General features: G+C 45.5%; 1 pseudogene; it reads right to left on the bottom strand.

Moving 5' to 3' along the window:
* Positions 1–2,529: 2,529 nt before the first annotated feature.
* Positions 2,530–2,658, bottom strand: LOC134938189 (U2 spliceosomal RNA; annotated as a pseudogene).
* Positions 2,659–18,424: the final 15,766 nt, after the last annotated feature.

The following is an 18,424-nucleotide window of genomic DNA, read 5'->3' as shown; positions in this document are numbered from 1 at the left end:
ATCTTTACATTCCAGACTTTTAGCAGCTTTCATATATTATGAAATGGCATTTAAATTACAGATGTCAATACCTCAAAAAATAAAAACATTATCAAAAAACAGTATAAAATAGCAATCTTAACGGCAGACATAAAAATAGCAGCACACATAAAAGATAAAAGACAGATCTAGCAGCATATAGGAAAGTCATAAAAAGTGCACCCCTCAAATGGACATATGGGACTCAACCTAAAAAGCACTTCAACTCAAAGTCACCATTGAGACCATTAGGTCCAAGGGTCCCCAAGTGATGTATCCATCTCATCTCTGATTGGGATAATCTTTTCTCAATATTCCTGGTTCGCCAATTAGTTTGGATCTGCTGTATCCCAAAAAAGCTACGTATATTGCATTCATTTGCATTATGAGTTGTTTTAAAATGAGAAGAAACAGTATGTGTTAATAATCCCTTACGAATATTATAAATATGCTCCGCAGCTCTCACTTTTAAACATCTAGTGGTTTTTCCCACATAAAAATAACCACAAGAACATACTTTGTCTATACGCACTAAGGGCTATCACCGTTGTGGTGATTGCCTAATGTGCAAAACTGTTAAAAGCAAAGAGAGAAAAATTACCAATGTAATGATCAATGGCAAGCCTGTCGAGATAAAGGAGTTCATTACGTGTCACTCCAAAAATATTATATATGTCTTGGAATGTTCTTGTGGTTATTTTTATGTGGGAAAAACCACTAGATGTTTAAAAGTGAGAGCTGCGGAGCATATTTATAATATTCGTAAGGGATTATTAACACATACTGTTTCTACTCATTTTAAAACAACTCATAATGCAAATGAATGCAATATACGTAGCTTTTTTGGGATACAGCAGATCCAAACTAATTGGCGAACCAGGAATATTGAGAAAAGATTATCCCAATCAGAGATGAGATGGATACATCACTTGGGGACCCTTGGACCTAATGGTCTCAATGGTGACTTTGAGTTGAAGTGCTTTTTAGGTTGAGTCCCATATGTCCATTTGAGGGGTGCACTTTTTATGTCTTTCCTATATGCTGCTAGATCTGTCTTTTATCTTTTATGTGTGCTGCTATTTTTATGTCTGCCGTTAAGATTGCTATTTTATACTGTTTTTTGATAATGTTTTTATTTTTTGAGGTATTGACATCTGTAATTTAAATGCCATTTCATAATATATGAAAGCTGCTAAAAGTCTGGAATGTAAAGATACCGAGGAGGGAATGATCCTCGGCGTTTTGGAACGCATAAGTATAACTGATTCCGGACATAAGTTCTCGATGTGGAGGCTTCCGGTGAAATGGAACGCTCGGCCATACTGGATCCGGCGCTTTGGAACGCATAATTACAGCTGATACCGGACATAGTGTTTCAGTGCGGAGACTTCCGGTGAAATGGAACGCACGGCCATACTGGATCCGGCCATCCAAGCATTCCGGCGCATGTGCGCCCAGGATAATGTACCGATTAGCGGAAATGTAGTGCAGCTGATATTGTATTAGTTAGGGTATAAGTAGGAGCCTGGGGAGAGTGCTATTACGCTTCTGAGGAAGGACAACGGTTGTCTGAAACGCGTTAAGCGTACGTGTCTCCCTGCTGTATCATTCCTTGTGGACTTGCATCTGTAGCTGGCATCGGGTTGCTGACCTGGATCACGGTTTCCGGAGCCCTTATCCTTGGTTCCATTTTCCATCTGGAGCATACAGGACCCTATTACCAGCTGCTGCTGAAGCCATTGGAGAAACATTTCTATATGTTTTTAACCGTCTGTCTTGGTGTAAGTGTGATATTTTAAAATAAATGTATATGCTTTTAAAAGGTTAATTGCACTATTGCACCTTCTCTATCATTTATACCTCCTATGAGCGATTTATGCTCATATAGGTGTGAAGAGGTTACACCTTATTATCGAAATATACACCTGTGGAGCATCTATCTGTGGTCATCTTTACTGCTGCTGCTGTTGTTGCCTATGAGGATAACTATACGCCTGTTGACCACTTCTGTTAGGTATAAATGTGATGGATCAAATAAATTTTTTGTTGTAAAGAAGATAATTTGCACTATTGCACTTTTTTTCTCTACTCCTTTTATGAGCCTTAAAAAGCTCTTTTTATAGGTGAAGGAGTTACAATCCAAAGCTTGAAAATTGTATACCATTATTATCTAACACGGTACTGCTATTTATTTATATTTTTTCACCCATTGGTGTGCACATATAAAACTTGGGTGTTATTGGAGCGCTTTGATCTATCTTTCTATTTTTATGCTATATCTGTTATATTTTGTGGTGCAAGGGGATATGCACTGTGATCTTTAGATTTTAGCTGCACCGATAATGTTTGCGCAGATCCTCAATACCTTACTATTTCTGTGAAACTGAGCTTCCGTGCCTGGAGGCGGGGCTATAGAGGAGGCATAGCAGTGCATCTTGGGAACAGTCAAAGCTTTAGCCTGTTGGCGCCTCGGATCAAGATCCAACTCTACACCCTCCGATGTTATTCCCTGTGGAATACCAGTGTACCCCGCTGCAGAAATCTATTTAATATATGTCCCCCAGATAGGAGGCGTATCCGTTATTAAACTGATAAGAACAGATACTACCCTTGAGCTTAGCCAAAAGGCTGAGAATGGCAGGCCTGTGTATGACCGGTAATGCATAACACCCTGGGAGGTAACTGTGCTAGGAGACTATAGATATCTCCTATTAGAGATATGATCTTACCAGTATTGTAAACAAATGAATAATTGGGAACTGAACTCAAGACCTCAGAGCTGTGAGGCAGTAATACCAACCACCACAATATGTTTGGTCATTGGATTGACGGGAACACTGGAGTACCCAGAGGAAACCCCTGACAGCCAGGAAGAATATACAATATAATTCTACACAGTTAGGGCCATGGGGGCACCTATTGTAGGACCTCAGTCTGAGTACAGGGAAGTGTGACTACAACAAGGCTCAGGAACTAGAGACTGATAAGGTAGAGGTGGGTGCAGTAACCCCTCCATGCACACAGAAACACAGCACGGCTTCACAATGGGGTGTAAACCGGAGATGAGGAATACACCAACAGTTGTCAGTCTGGTCTAGTCATCTATCCACCACCTTATGGGGGTGGTTCCCAGGAAGTTGTGCACGTTTGAGGCCACGGGGTACCATACACTAACTGCAGGCAGCTGTGGCGGGTCCCCAGGGTCCTATGACTCAGTGGCCAGGGAAACTGGACAGGAACCACAGGCAGCTGTGGCAGATCCCTTCTGACTGATCCAATCGTTGCAGGCAGGCAGCTGCAGCTAGTAGCCCATGTCTGATGCACAAGTATTGTCAGAAGCACCTGCTTCACGCTACTACTGCAATGTAATCAGACAGCGACCTTCCTCGGCTCCCAGTACGTGAGAGAGGAAAACATAGTAATGCGCCTGCAGATGCGTGATACCTGAGTGCGTAGTGTAGAAGCAGACAGCATCTAGCCTCACTGCAAAAGTAGGGGAGGCAGAACCCCTTCCCAGCCCAGCTGACTCCCTAGCCTTCCTGTACAGTGGAAGCCTCCCTAAGCGGTCATCTGAGCAGGAGTGTGAGCAGTATCTCACCTCCACAAAATTCCGCTCCCTAGCTCGGACCACCATTGTTTTTCTTTTTATCGGGAAGTGCTCCCTAATAGCACGGCCAATGGAGCGTGGCAGAGGCAACATGCACGTAGTTAGCGAGCCTGCGACTCCACAGACAGCCAAACATGGCTGTGTGACAATGTGCAGCGAGAAGAGCAGTAGCCATGAGTAGCATACATCCAGCCCGCTATGTACTGCAGGGAGAAGAGAGGCAGCAGCGTTTTGAACCTTACAGGACAAGTAGGAAACGCTGTTGCTGCTGCATGAGAATCAGATACCCCGTTGGGGCCGGAGGAACCACACACTGTGTCCAGTCCTCAGCTTATACTGCCTGCAGCAACTTGACAGCCCCAGTGAGAGGGGAGATGCTGCTACAATGAGGTGTAAGGCAGAAGCTCGGGGAGCGGGAGCTCTAGTGATGCACTGAGATGCTAGCCCTCGCTATCCCTAGAAAGCTCCGCTGCCGGAGCCCGTTTTGGCACTAAATTGAAAACTTAAGGCCCATACACACTTGACGATGCACACATCGTTAACGACCGTCGTTAACGACTTCCCTTGAACTTCCCTTGAACAGCTGAGCAAACGACATGAGCATACACACTACCAACGACCAAAGACCAACGACCAAAGACCAAAGACCATTTATCGTTGAAGCATCCAAGCTGAACAGTTTATTAAAATAATGATCTGGGAACAGGGCTGGTGAACACAGTGGCTTGGTCGTTGGTCGTTCACACCATACACATTCAACGACGTCTCTGGTCGGTAACGACCATAGTGGAAATTGAGCATACATGCTACACAGATAAGCGAGGGTCGTTAACGTCCCGCGGGGCCGCGCATCGGTGGTCGTCGGATGCATACACACTTGACGATATAATGAGCGACGTCGTTGATGAGGGCTGAAATGAACGACGTTGCTCATTTTATCGTCAAGTGTGTATGGGCCTTTACACTGCGCCAAGCGCTCACCCTCTACCGCATCTCCTCTGTCTGTCCTGCTAGCCGGGGACACAGGTGTACTCACCGCTGCCATTCTTGACAGGTGTGCGGTGGGTGAGGAGGATCCGGACACAGCCGCTTGCAACTGTGGTGGGTCCCCTGAGTAGCAATGTATTGATGGCCAGGGACCTGGACACACGCCTCAAGAAGCAGCGGTGGGTCACTCTGGCAGCTCCCTCAGTGCACGCAGACAGGGGAAAGGGCTGTCTGCCTGTCCTCAATGTTAAAAAATAAATAAATTATAAAATAAGCTTTTGGAGCTAAGCCCAGGGATGTCGGGCACATTTCTAAAATGGAGGGTTGGGAGGGGCATAGAGGGGGAGGAGTCAGTCACACTTCAAAATGTAAAGTGCCGGCTCTCTCAATCTCCCATCTATACCCCTGTCTTAGCTTCAGTGTGCCCTAGTAGATGAAGGAGAAATAAAAAAAATAAAAAAAATGCTTTGTTTTGAATTACATTTCATAATATACAGTAAGAAACCCCTTTGTACATCATTCTCTATCACCTGTATACCCTTATAGACAGGATCCAGAAACCAACATTCTATACAACCTATAAATCCTTACAGATAGGATCCAGAAACCAAAATCTTTAAATATAGTTGCTCTTACTAGGCCCTGTTTGTAAAACCAGCGTATCAACTATACACATTTCTTCTGCCCTCAATAAGGTGTATCAGAAACTCAGAGTACCCAACATAGAGGAAGGGCAAAAATAAGACGATACTAGCCTATTATTCTTTTAAAACAATGGTGTTTAACTTGCAAATAAATTTACAAGACACAGAAATAGAACCAGCATAAAACAAAATTCCCTGGAATGTTCATCTAACCCAGTGGTTCCCGGGGAAATTGCAGAGGTGCCCAGGGTTGGTGGTCCAGGACCAATTAAAATTGCTTATGGTCATTGTAATAAGCAAAACCAGTGCTTGTAGGTTTCCATCCTAAAATATGTGGACAAACAAAAGTGAATTCTGTTCCTCACCACATAAATGAACCAAAGAATGACATATAAAACACAATTTACTTAATTTAATATGTTTTTCTGAATTTCACAATAAGAAATGTTGGGGCTCGGGGTGCCACTGAAAACAAAATTCTAAAACTCTAGACCACCGCGATTCAAAAAAGTGTAGGAACCACTGATCCAACCAAACTCCGTTTCCTCCCAGTTAACAGAAGCCAGAAGTCATATCACAAACACCAATAGTTCCAAATTCCCTTGCTGGTGCTTCTATTTCTGATCTCTGCAGCTGGCCAGATGACAACTTCATAACCACGTGAAGCGTTCAGTATGGCAATACCTTTTTCAAGCGGGTACCACGGAGTACGGCATCCCTGGTTTAAAAAAGGGAGTTCCACGTCCAGAAGTTGGTAAAACTGTAAGTTCATGTGTTCCAGGAAGAGAGTGATCAATGTCTTCCACCATCATGGGAGTCTTATGGGCCCTACACACTGATAGATCTGCCGCCGAGCTGCCCAATGGCGGATATGGCCAATGGGCGACCCGGCGGGGGGGCAGTGACGGGGGGAGTGAAGTTTCTTCACTCCCCCCGTCACCCGGCTCCATAGCAGTGCAGGCAAATATGGACGATCTCGTTCATATTGGCCTGCATACACAAGCGACAGGGCTCCAGCGATGAACGAGTGTGGGGCCGCGCATCGTTCATGCTGGTGCCTCCACACTGAAAGAAATGAACGGTATCTCGTTCATTAATGAACGAGATCGTTCATATCTGAAAGTATTATCTGCCAGTGTGTAGGGCCCATTACAAGAGACAGGAAATAAAAATCATTATATCATAAAAACATGACATATACAAACATTCTAGACACTGCCTATTTACAGTAAGTAGTTTTATATCATGTTCCACAAAAAAACATTTACCTTCCCATAAGGCCATTTGGCAAAAAAAAGATTTGAAACAAAAAATCCACTTAATTTTCAATTAGGCCCCTTTCCCACCCCACCACAAAAATGACAACAGTGTGTCCCCGTCATTACATTAGACTATCCAGCCCCCCTTACTACATCATGATACAGCCTGATCCCCCACCGCCACAGCATGACACCAGCCTCAGCCTGGGCCCCCATCACATCATTACACCAGCCACAGCCTGGGCCCCCACAACATCATTACATAGCCTCAGCCTTGTCCCCCACCACATCATTACATAGCCTCAGCCTGGGCCCCCGCCACATCATGACACCAGCCTCAGCCCCCACCACAGCATGACACCGGCCTCAGCCCGGGTCCCCACCACATCATTACATAGCCTCAGCCCGGGTCCCCACCACAGCATGACACCAGCCTCAGCCTGAGCCCCCACCACATTATGACGTCAGCCTCAGCTCGTGCCCCCTCCACAGCATGACACCAGCCTGGGCTCCCACCACAGCATGACACCAGCCTCAGCCCGGGCCCCCACCACAGCATGACACCGGCCTCAGCCTGAGCCCCCACCACATTATGACATCTGCCTGGGCCCCCACCACAGCATGACACCGGCCTCAGTCCGAGTCCCCACCACAGCATGACACAGGCCTCAGCCCGGGTCCCCACCACAGTGTCAAAGTCGAAAAATATCGTTATTCCCATTGCCTTGTACTAACCCCAATGCACATGCCCGCTGCTCGCGCACCAACTCCCCCGTGCGTACGCATCCCCTCAGGTTGCGTAAGGGACGCTCCAACGTCGCCTGCGCATGGGGATGTGTAGTTACGGTAAAGTTTGTGGGCTTGTAGCGGGCGACTCGATCGCAGTATATTTAACATTTATAGTGTGTTTTGTAGATAATATTCCCCTTAATAATGTCTGCAAGTATGTTTAGTGTAAATGGTTCGTGGACATGGGGATTCCTCTTTGCATGATACGAAGGGTCTGACAATGGTTGAACAGTGGTGTCTAGTACCTAACTGAAGAGTATTTTATTAGAAACAATCCGGTGTTGGTTAGGAAGAGATTAATCTCTCCTGCGTATAGTTATGTTTAAAAGAAGTTTATGGACATTTACATTATTTGCAGTTCATTATCCATGCGGCGGGAATCCTGAGGATACCTCCCACCTGAGCAGTTTGAAATAGTCACAGCCCACCTGTTCGAATCCACCTAGGACCTTTTGTTATAATACAGAGGGACATTCCTGTGTCCAATGAACAATGAGATTGTAGGGCCCTTTGTAGTGTACTGTATGTTGTGTATATAAAGGCCACTGTCCGCTGACCGGCCAGTACTCTCTCTCATCAACATTTATCTCTGATAATTGGAGGACTGGATCCGGTTGCGCTAGCGAGTGTTCCCCCGTATGGTATGTTTCTCTGTGGCCACTTTGTTACCCGTTTAATGTAAGCCATTCATTCTTATTCTATGTATTTGTGTTTACGATCGTTCGCTATTGTGTATATTTCTGTTTAGTTATTCTGTTTAGTTATTAATGTTAGGACTGTAGTGTATAAGCTGTAAACTGTTTTCTTTTCCCTTTACTTACAAAATATCGTCTATAAAGGTGTTGGAACCTTAGCAAGTAGTGTGTGTTTCACTAGACATTATAAAGGGTTTCTGAGCGTCTCAATCGCTCAAACAGCTTTCATATCATCCAGGTTAATCAGCGTTACATTGTGGTAATATTACAGTACTAAGGTTTACAGCATAAGCATACCCTTACAGTGTGTTGTTAACAAGGTTTTCTGTGTGTAATTAAGTGAGCGTCAGCGCCGCTCGTATCCCACTCTCGCGGTACAGCGTCCGCTACGCCAATAGCGTAGCATTACGGTACTCGAGCCGCCTATAGCGTGCTCAATACTAAGCGTAAGCCATGAGCGAACGTGCCGCTCGTGCGTCTCGACCACGGCCTAGCGCCTGCTACGCTAAGTGCGTACCATTACGGCACCTCGTGCACCGATTGCGTACATTGTCTATAATAAGTATATAGCTTAGGTTCAAGGTAAATATTTGACTTTATCAATTGGGTGCTAGTCCGGTCCACCTCATATCCGCAGTCAGGCGAAAACACGCAGACTTTATCGATCAGCAAAGGGCGGATAGGTAGTATCTTGTAGTGCTGATCAGATGAGCGTCTGCGTCTGATTCTCTTGGTTTGTAGGGATGCTGGTGGAATCCGAGGAAGGTAAGAATATACAGCTATTGTTTTAAATCTGTTTTTCTCTCTCTCTCTCTGTTTGGTGCCAATTGCGCACACAATACACGCACACACACCTGCATTTTTATTTGTGTATTCTCGCATAGTCACTCTCTTGTTGCCATTAGAATTGATTGTTAGACACGTGCTGAGGAAATTTGGTGCTATTTAGTTGATATAAAGAATAATATTTGAAGGGAGTAATTATAAAAAGCACGCACGCAGAATAGCAGATACTGTGTGGTGCTCGGTAAGCGATTACAGTTGAACATCGTTTACATTTATAGAAGCGTGTTATTTGCGTTACTGTGAGCGTATCTGGACTTTGTGAATACGTGTCTCGGGCAACGTGCGAGATTACGTACGTGACGCAAAGGCGTACACACGTAGCGTATATTACGCAACCTGCGTACAGATCCACCCACTAAACTCAAATCACACGATAGCATTGTTTTAGTGTGGGCGGTATAATAGCCACGCGATAATAGCACAAGTTTGTTCAGTTTCCAAAAGTTTTAGTTTAAAGAGAACCTTTTTCTTTTGCAAAACCCAGGGATTGAACTACTGCCTGAATGAAAGGAATTTCTGTACAGAAAAAAATCAGTGTGCATATGAGTGAATAGGAGTGAGTGTGCAAATAAAGGTATTCTTTTGTGAACCCAGAAATCGGGATCCCGTCGGAGACCACATCAGGTGAGTGGACACTTGGTGGCGTGGGACTGGCTTGCCCGCGTTAACATTATATAAGGTAAAGGAGCAAGTAGTATTCGCAGACAAAAAGAACTGCGAAGGTTAAAGCGCAGCCCAGGGGGTTGGCGTAGTACCCATATAGGCACAAGTTGAGCTCCGGCTGAAGGTTTCGCAGCCTAAACAACCGATTCCGCTGGTCGTAAGGCGTATAAATAATAGTTATTTATACGAAGTGCGACTGTACCGCATGTAATTGTGTGCATTAGTTTGTTACCTTGATACCCATTAAAAATTTACTGTGGGATCATAAACGCTATTTGTACATTCTAACGTGATTTGTGTAGGTTTTTGTTATTTTAAGGGAGTTTCGCTGTTCACTCAGGAAATCTCCAACAACCAATATTTACTGGGGAGGGTAGCATACTCCCACACGCCCCAGTTTATAGAGGTTACAAAAAGATCCCGAGATTGGGTACGACCAGTGGTGGACACATTGCTGTAATTCGTATTGGCCAATAGGGGCGTGAGTGAGTGAAGGCACTCGTTGAACTTTCACCGTCGCCTTATCTCGGGGAACTTGGTTTGTTTTGTAAGAATTCGCTGAGACAGCAATATCTGCAAACGATGGGGGCCAGTTGCTCAAATAAGGGACGACCAACAAGGGCTTACGTTGGTGTTTGTTGGCCCAAAGGGTCAGCACGGTATATAATGTGTGAGAAATACGGATCACACACACAGGTATTATGCAAAGAATGGGAACAAATGACTGAGGATGATGGAGAACAGTTCCCCAGGGTGGGCAGTTTGAATCCTGATTTATTGCAAAATCTAAGAAAAAGGATAGGTCTAATAAAATCTGCAAAACAGAGGATTAGACATTATGATTGTTTACAGTTATGGCAACAGGAGAGTGAAATACAACAGGAATTAGCTCAAAAAGCAAATTCAAATCCTGGTAGAAGTCTGATAGCAACGGCACCACCACCGTATATAGTATGGGAAAAAGTGGCTGCAGAGAATGGCATACGGGTATACGAAAAGGGTGCACTTAACAAATGTAGTAGTGATAAGAGTAAAATGAATGTTAATGCAAATGTTGATGCTAATGCTAACCCGTGCAAGTTGTATCCCATTTTAAACTTCCCTCAGGAATGCGACCAGGAAGATGAGCCCACTACGATTTCAGCTCTCTCTCTAGCTGCAACCATAAACGATACTCCAGTGGGCACGGCCCAACCAGTAAGAGCGGTAGCGAAGGCCCATAGTGCAGGGACAGGTGAGGTTGTGTCTACAGGTAAGTACGGCACTGTACAATATGCTGAAACTGTTACACCACACAGTGAAGAATCAACCCAGAGTGAGGTAATATATCTTAATCCTGTCAGGGTTATAGCGGTCCCCAATGGGAAGACCGACGCAAATGGAGTCACACCCATAAGGAATATTGCAATGCATTGTCCTTGGTCCCGGGCAGAATTAAGAACAATTTTGTCTGAATTTCCTGATCCCAGGAAAGATCTAGCCACATGTCAAAGGTTCATTAAGGACCTAGGTAACTCCACTGAACCTAACAACAAAGATTGGCGGACACTACTGCGGGCATGCCTGCCCTCTAGTGTTGACCCTGTGAAATTCATTACGGATTGTAAGTTAGATGCAGAGGTAGCTCTCACTGACGAGTACAATCAGGAAAATGTTAGACAGATCAATCTGCAGTTAGGAGTATACTTCCCAGCTGTTGTAAAATGGAACAAAATTTTCTCCATTAAACAAATGGAAGGGGAAGCTGCTTCTGACTATTTCCACCGGGCACTGGAGGAAATGGCTAGATATACTGGGATCATGGACATTGAGGCAAATGTACATCATAGAGAGGTAGCGGTGTCCGTATTGATGGACGGTTTAAAGGAAGTATTAAGGAATAGGGTACAAACCACTCAACCTAACTGGAGAGGTATGTCGGTGGCCACCTTAAGAGAGACTGCTGTCGGGCACGACAGGAACATCACAAGACGCAGGGAGTCACAGGGTGATAAGCTGATGGCCATAAGTATCCAAGCCCTTACAACAAGGCCGCCTCAGTCTAAATCTCAGACCCCTGGTGGTAAGCCGTATATGGTAAAATGTTACAATTGTAGCAGGTAAGGACATTTTGCACGTAACTGCACCTATAGAAACTCACACAATGTATATCGACCTCCTAGACCAGAGCATGACACACAATATGACACACGTAGATGGAATCAGGGATCGCAGAGACGGAGTTATGAGCCACATGCAGGGGAAACAAAAAGGTACCCACCAAAAAGAGACTGGCAAGTCTCTGATAATTCCCAGTTGCCCCCTTCACATGTTGTAGCTGCCAACGCACTCCAGGGAGGTCACCACATACAATAGGGGTGGGGCCACACCTGTAGTTTGCAGCCAGTGAAATTAATTGCGAGCCTTGGAAGTGAACCCGAGGTCACAATTGATGTAGCTGGTAGATCTCTACCTTTCCTTGTAGATACGGGGGCGGCCAAATCAGTGATAAATTCAACAGTGGGTATGAAGACCACTGGTAAGACAATTCCAGCCATGGGAGTAACGGGAGTAGTACAACACTACCCTTTAAGCAAACCAGCAGAGATTACGATAGGGCCTTTGCATACCAAGCATTCTTTTCTGCTGGCTGCATCGGCTCCGACTAATCTACTTGGGAGAGATTTACTGTGCAAAATGGGATGTGTCATATATTGTACTCCTGAAGGTGTTTTCTTAGATATACCTGAGAATCACGCTCAGGAAGTGCAGGATATGTTAGATACCCCACAAAGGTTAATGACGCATACTGCTGTTACAGATAGGTGTCCGTCCAAGGTAGAGGAAATGATTTCCCAGATACCGGAATCACTTTGGACCAAGGATGGACAAGACACTGGATTAATGGCAAATGTAGCTCCTGTAGTAGTTCAAGTAAAAGATGGTAGGATAGCTCCAAAAATCCCACAGTATCCTCTGAAGCCAGAGGTGGAGTTAGGAGTTTTTCCAGTAATAGAGCGCTTGCTACAACAGGGCATTCTGGTTAGGACGTCCAGCACTACCAATAGTCCCATCTTCCCTGTGAAAAATAGTGGGGGGAGGGGTTACAGGTTAGTGCAGGATCTAAGGGGGATCAACAAAATAGTTGAGAGCCAATTCCCCGTAGTGCCAAATCCAGCTGTCATCCTTATGCAAATCCCTCCCACTGCCAAATTTTTCACTGTAATTGACCTCTGCTCCACCTTCTTCTCTGTACCTCTGCACCCTGACAGCCAATATTTGTTTGCATTTACATATAGAGGAGTACAGTACACCTGGACTCGTTTACCACAAGGTTTCATCGACAGCCCAAGTATTTTCTCGCAGGCTTTGCATGATTGTTTACAATCCTTTCAACCTGAGAGCGGATCAATATTAATACAGTATGTAGACGACTTACTGCTGTGTTCTGATTCACTCGAATCGTCCTTGAGAGATACGAAACAGCTTCTGTTTCATCTTTCTGATACAGGACACAAGGTTTCAAAGGACAAGTTACAATTATGTCAAACCAAGGTAAAATATTTGGGGCATTGTTTGACACAAGGACTGAGACACCTCACTACTGATAGAGTACAAGCAATTCACGACATGACTCTGCCACAGACTCAGCAACAGATTCGCACATTCCTAGGAATGTGTGGGTACTGTCTTAACTGGATCCCAGGATTTTCCATACTGGCCCTACCTTTACAGGAGATGGTCTCATCAAACAAACCAGATCGTATCTCGCACACAGATGAGTCTGAACTGGCGTTTGAAAGACTCAAGCAGTGCCTAACGCAGGCACCAGCATTAGGTATGCCAGATTATGGAAAACCCTTTGAACTGTACGGTACAGAAAATGCTGGATGTGCGGCAGGTGTCTTAACCCAGAAGCACGGTGATGCCAGCAGGCCGGTAGCCTACTACAGCGCTCAGCTAGACACGGTAGCGCGATCCCTCCCCACATGCTTGCAAAGTGTTGCAGCAATAGCATTGCTAGTAAGTAAAAGCGAAGATGTAGTACTGGGACACAGCCTCACAATTCATACACCACATGCAGTGTCAGCATTATTAAATTCTGCCCAAACCAGACACGTCTCATCCGCACGGTTTACAAGGTGGGAATTGGCATTGATGGCCCCTGTAAACATCAATATAAGGAGATGCAGCACACTAAATCCTGCAACATATCTCCCAGGTGTGCCTGGACAGGCACAAAGGGTGGGGGATGAGAGTGATGGCGAAGGAGGATTTAGTACAGACACTGACTCACATGATTGTATGGAATATTTGACCCAAAATTTCACGGCAAGGCCTGACATCAGTGACAACCCACTGGAAGGTGTAGATTTTACTTTCTACACTGACGGTAGTTGTCATAGACAGACGGACTCGGGAGACTTGTGTACTGTATACGCAGTCGTAGATGACAAAGTTACCATAGAAGCGGAACCCCTAGGCCCACCACACTCAGCACAAGTTGCTGAGCTGGTTGCTCTAACCAGAGCGTGTTAATTGGCAAAAGGTAAGTCAGCCAATATCTACACAGATTCTAGGTATGCCTTTGGAGTAGTTCATGATTTTGGGGCCCTATGGCGCCTTAGAAATTTCATGACGGCATCTGGCACACCCGTGGCGCATGCAACCCACATCAAAAGACTTTTAGCAGCAATACAGGAACCTGACAGAGTGGCTGTTATCAAGTGTAAAGCCCACACGTACAGCCAAGACCCAATGTCACTTGGTAACAGCCGAGCAGACGAAGCTGCTAAATCAGCAGCCAGCACCCCCATGCAGACAGACACCACACAACTGATGGTATTTAATACTGTAAACTAGTGATGAGCGGGTTCGGATCCTCGGGATCCGAACCCGCCCGAACTTCACCTTTTTTTTCACGGGTCCGAGCGACTCGGATCCTCCCGCCTTGCTCGGTTAACCCGAGCGCGCCCGAACGTCATCATCCCGCTGTCGGATTCTCGCGAGATTCGGATTCTATATAAGGAGCCTCGCGTTGCCGCCATTTTCACACGTGCATTGAGATTGATAGGGAGAGGACGTGGCTGGCGTCCTCTCCGTTATAGTAGAAAAGAGTAAAGACTGAGTGACTTAGTTATAATTGTGGGGAGGATTGGGGACGGAGAGCAGCTGTTAGGGAGTACAGTGCAGGGTTTTGATTATACCACCAGTGAGTTTAATCCGTTGTTTCTCTGCCTGAAAAAAAAAAGCTCCACCATATCTGTGCTCACTCAGTGTGCTGCACTGCTGCATATATCTGTGCTGAGTGCACTGCTCACACTGCCTAATTGTGGGGACTGGGGAGCAGTTATAGCAGGAGTACAGTGCACAGTTTTGCTGACAGTGACCATCAGTCCAGTATACGTTTGTCTGCCTGAAAAACACTCCTGTGGTGGCTTTTTTTTTCTTCATACTAGTTTAGCAGTCTGCTGACAGTGTCCACCAGGTCCGTTATTATTATACAGTATATTATTTATTATATATATATAGCAGTACGGTAGGCCACGGCTGTACCTACCTCTGTGTCGTCAGTGCACTCGTCGTCCATAAGTAATATAATACTATACTATCCATCCATCTACATTGTATACCTGTGGTGGCTTTTTTTTTCTTCATACTAGTTTAGCAGTCTGCTGACAGTGTCCACCAGGTCCGTTATTATTATTATACAGTATATTATATATATAAGCAGTACGGTAGGCCACGGCTGTACCTACCTCTGTGTCGTCAGTGCACTCATCGTCCATAAGTAATATAATACTATACTATAATATCCATCCATCTACATTGTATACCTGTGGTGGCTTTTTTTTTCTTCATACTAGTTTAGCAGTCTGCTGACAGTGTCCACCAGGTCAGTTATTATTATTATACAGTATAAAATATATATATATATATATAGCAGTACGGTAGGCCACGGCTGTACCTACCTCTGTGTCATCAGTGCACTCGTCGTCCATAAGTAATATAATATACTATCCATCCATCTACATTGTATACCTGTGGTGGCTTTTTTTTCCTTCAAACTAGTTTAGCAGTCTGCTGACAGTGTCCACCAGGTCCGTTATTATTATTATACAGTATATTAAATATATAAGCAGTACGGTAGGCCACGGCTGTACCTACCTCTGTGTCGTCAGTGCACTCGTCGTCCATAAGTAATATAATACTATACTATCCATCCATCTACATTGTATACCTGTGGTTGCTTTTTTTTCCTTCATACTAGTTTAGCAGTCTGCTGACAGTGTCCACCAGGTCCGTTATTATTATTATTATACAGTATATTATATATATATATATATAGCAGTACGGTAGGCCACGGCTGTACCTACCTCTGTGTCGTCAGTGCACTCGTCGTCCATAAGTAATATAATACTATAGTATCCATCCATCTACATTGTATACCTGTGGTGGCTTTTAGTTGTGCGCATTAAAATATGGAGAACAAAAATGTGGAGGTTAAAAAAATAGGGAAAGATCAAGATCCACTTCCACCTCGTGCTGAAGCTGCTGCCACTAGTCATGGCCGAGATGATGAAATGCCATCAACGTCGTCTGCCAAGGCCGATGCCCAATGTCATAGTACAGAGCATGTAAAATCCAAAACACAAAAGATCAGTAAAATGACCCAAAAATCTAAATTAAAAGCGTCTGAGGAGAAGCGTAAACTTGCCAATATGCCATTTACGACATGGAGTGGCAAGGAACGGCTGAGGCCCTGGCCTATGTTCATGGCTAGTGGTTCAGCTTCACATGAGGATGGAAGCACTCATCCTCTCGCTAGAAAAAAGAAAAGACATAAGCTGGCAAAAGCACAGCAAAGAACTGTGCATTCTTCGAAATCACAAATCCCCAAGGAGAGTCCAATTGTGTCGGTTGCGATGCCTGACCTTCCCAACACTGGACGGGAAGAGCTTGCGCCTTCCACCATTTGCACGCCCCCTGCAAGTGCTGGAAGGAGCACCCGCAGTCTAGTTCCTGATAGTCAAATTGAAGATGTCAGTGTTGAAGTACACCAGGATGAGGATATGGGTGTTGCTGGCGCTGGGGAGGAAATTGACAAGGAGGATTCTGATGGTGAGGTGGTTTGTTTAAGTCAGGCACCCGGGGAGACACCTGTTGTCCGTGGGAGGAATATGGCCATTGACATGCCTGGTCAAAATACAAAAAAAATCAGCTCTTCAGTGTAGAATTATTTCAACAGAAATGCGGACAACTGGTGTCAAGCCGTGTGTTGCCTTTGTCAAGCTGTAATAAGTAGGGGTAAGGACGTTAACCACCTCGGAACATCCTCCCTTATATGTCACCTGCAGCGCATTCATAATAAGTCAGTGACAAGTTCAAAAACTTTGGGCGACAGCGGAAGCAGTCCACTGACCAGTAAATCCCTTCCTCTTGTAACCAAGCTCCCGCAAACCACACCACCAACTCCCTCAGTGTCAATTTCCTCCTTACCCAGGAAAGCCAATAGTCCTGCAGGCCATGTCACTGGCAAGTCTGACGAGTCCTCTCCTGCCTGGGATTCCTCCGATGCATCCTTGAGTGTAACGCCTACTGCTGCTGGCGCTGCTGTTGTTGCTGCTGGGAGTCGATCGTCATCCCAGAGGGGAAGTCGGAAGACCACTTGTACTACTTCCAGTAAGCAATTGACTGTCCAACAGTCCTTTGCGAGGAAGATGAAATATCACAGCAGTCATCCTGTTGCAAAGCGGATAACTCAGGCCTTGACAACTATGTTGGTGTTAGACGTGCATCCAGTATCCGCCGTTAGTTCACGGGGAACTAGACAATTGCTTGAGGTAGTGTGCCCCCGTTACCAAATACCATCTAGGTTCCACTTCTCTAGGCAGGCGATACCGAGAATGTACACGGACGTCAGAAAAAGACTCAACAGTGTCCTAAAAAATGCAGTTGTACCCAATGTCCACTTAACCACGGACATGTGGACAAGTGGAGCAGGGCAGACTCAGGACTATATGACTGTGACAGCCCACTGGGTAGATGTATTGCCTCCCGCTGCAAGAACAGCAGCGGCGGCACCAGTAGCAGCATCTCGCAAACGCCAACTCGTTCCTAGGCAGGCTACGCTTTGCATCACCGCTTTCCAGAATACGCACACAGCTGAAAACCTCTTACGGCAACTGAGGAAGATCATCGCAGAATGGCTTACCCCAATTGGACTCTCCTGGGGATTTGTGGCATCGGACAACGCCAGCAATATTGGCCCTCATTCCGAGTTGTTCGCTCGCAAGGCGATTTTAGCAGAGTTGCTCACGCTAAGCCGCCGCCTACTGGGAGTGAATCTTAGCATCTTAAAATTGCGAACGAAGTAATCGCAATATTGCGATTACACACCTCGTAGCAGTTTCTGAGTAGCTTCAGACTTACTCGGCATCTGCGATCAGTTCAGTGCTTGTCGTTCCTGGTTTGACGTCACAAACACACCCAGCGTTCGCCCAGACACTCCTCCGTTTCTCCGGCCACTCCTGCGTTTTTTCCGGAAACGGTAGCGTTTTTTCCCACACGCCCATAAAACGGCCTGTTTCCGCCCAGTAACACCCATTTCCTGTCAATCACATTACGATCGCCAGACCGATGAAAAAGCCGTGAGTAAAATTACTAAGTGCATAGCAAATTTACTTGGCGCAGTCGCAGTGCGGACATTGCGCATGCGCATTAAGCGGAAAATCGCTGCGATGCGAAGATTTTTACCGAGCGAACAACTCGGAATGACCCCCATTGTGCGTGCATTACATCTGGGCAAATTCCAGCACGTCCCATGTTTTGCACATACCTTGAATTTGGTGGTGCAGAATTATTTAAAAAACGACAGGGGCGTGCAAGAGATGCTGTCGGTGGCCAGAAGAATTGCGGGCCACTTTCGGCGTACAG

Source organism: Pseudophryne corroboree, chromosome 6, assembly GCF_028390025.1.
Source record: "Pseudophryne corroboree isolate aPseCor3 chromosome 6, aPseCor3.hap2, whole genome shotgun sequence".
NCBI classification, from domain to species: Eukaryota; Metazoa; Chordata; class Amphibia; order Anura; family Myobatrachidae; genus Pseudophryne; species Pseudophryne corroboree.
The sequence above is the reverse complement of the archived record's forward strand: the minus strand, read 5'-3'. Positions and strand labels throughout refer to the sequence as shown.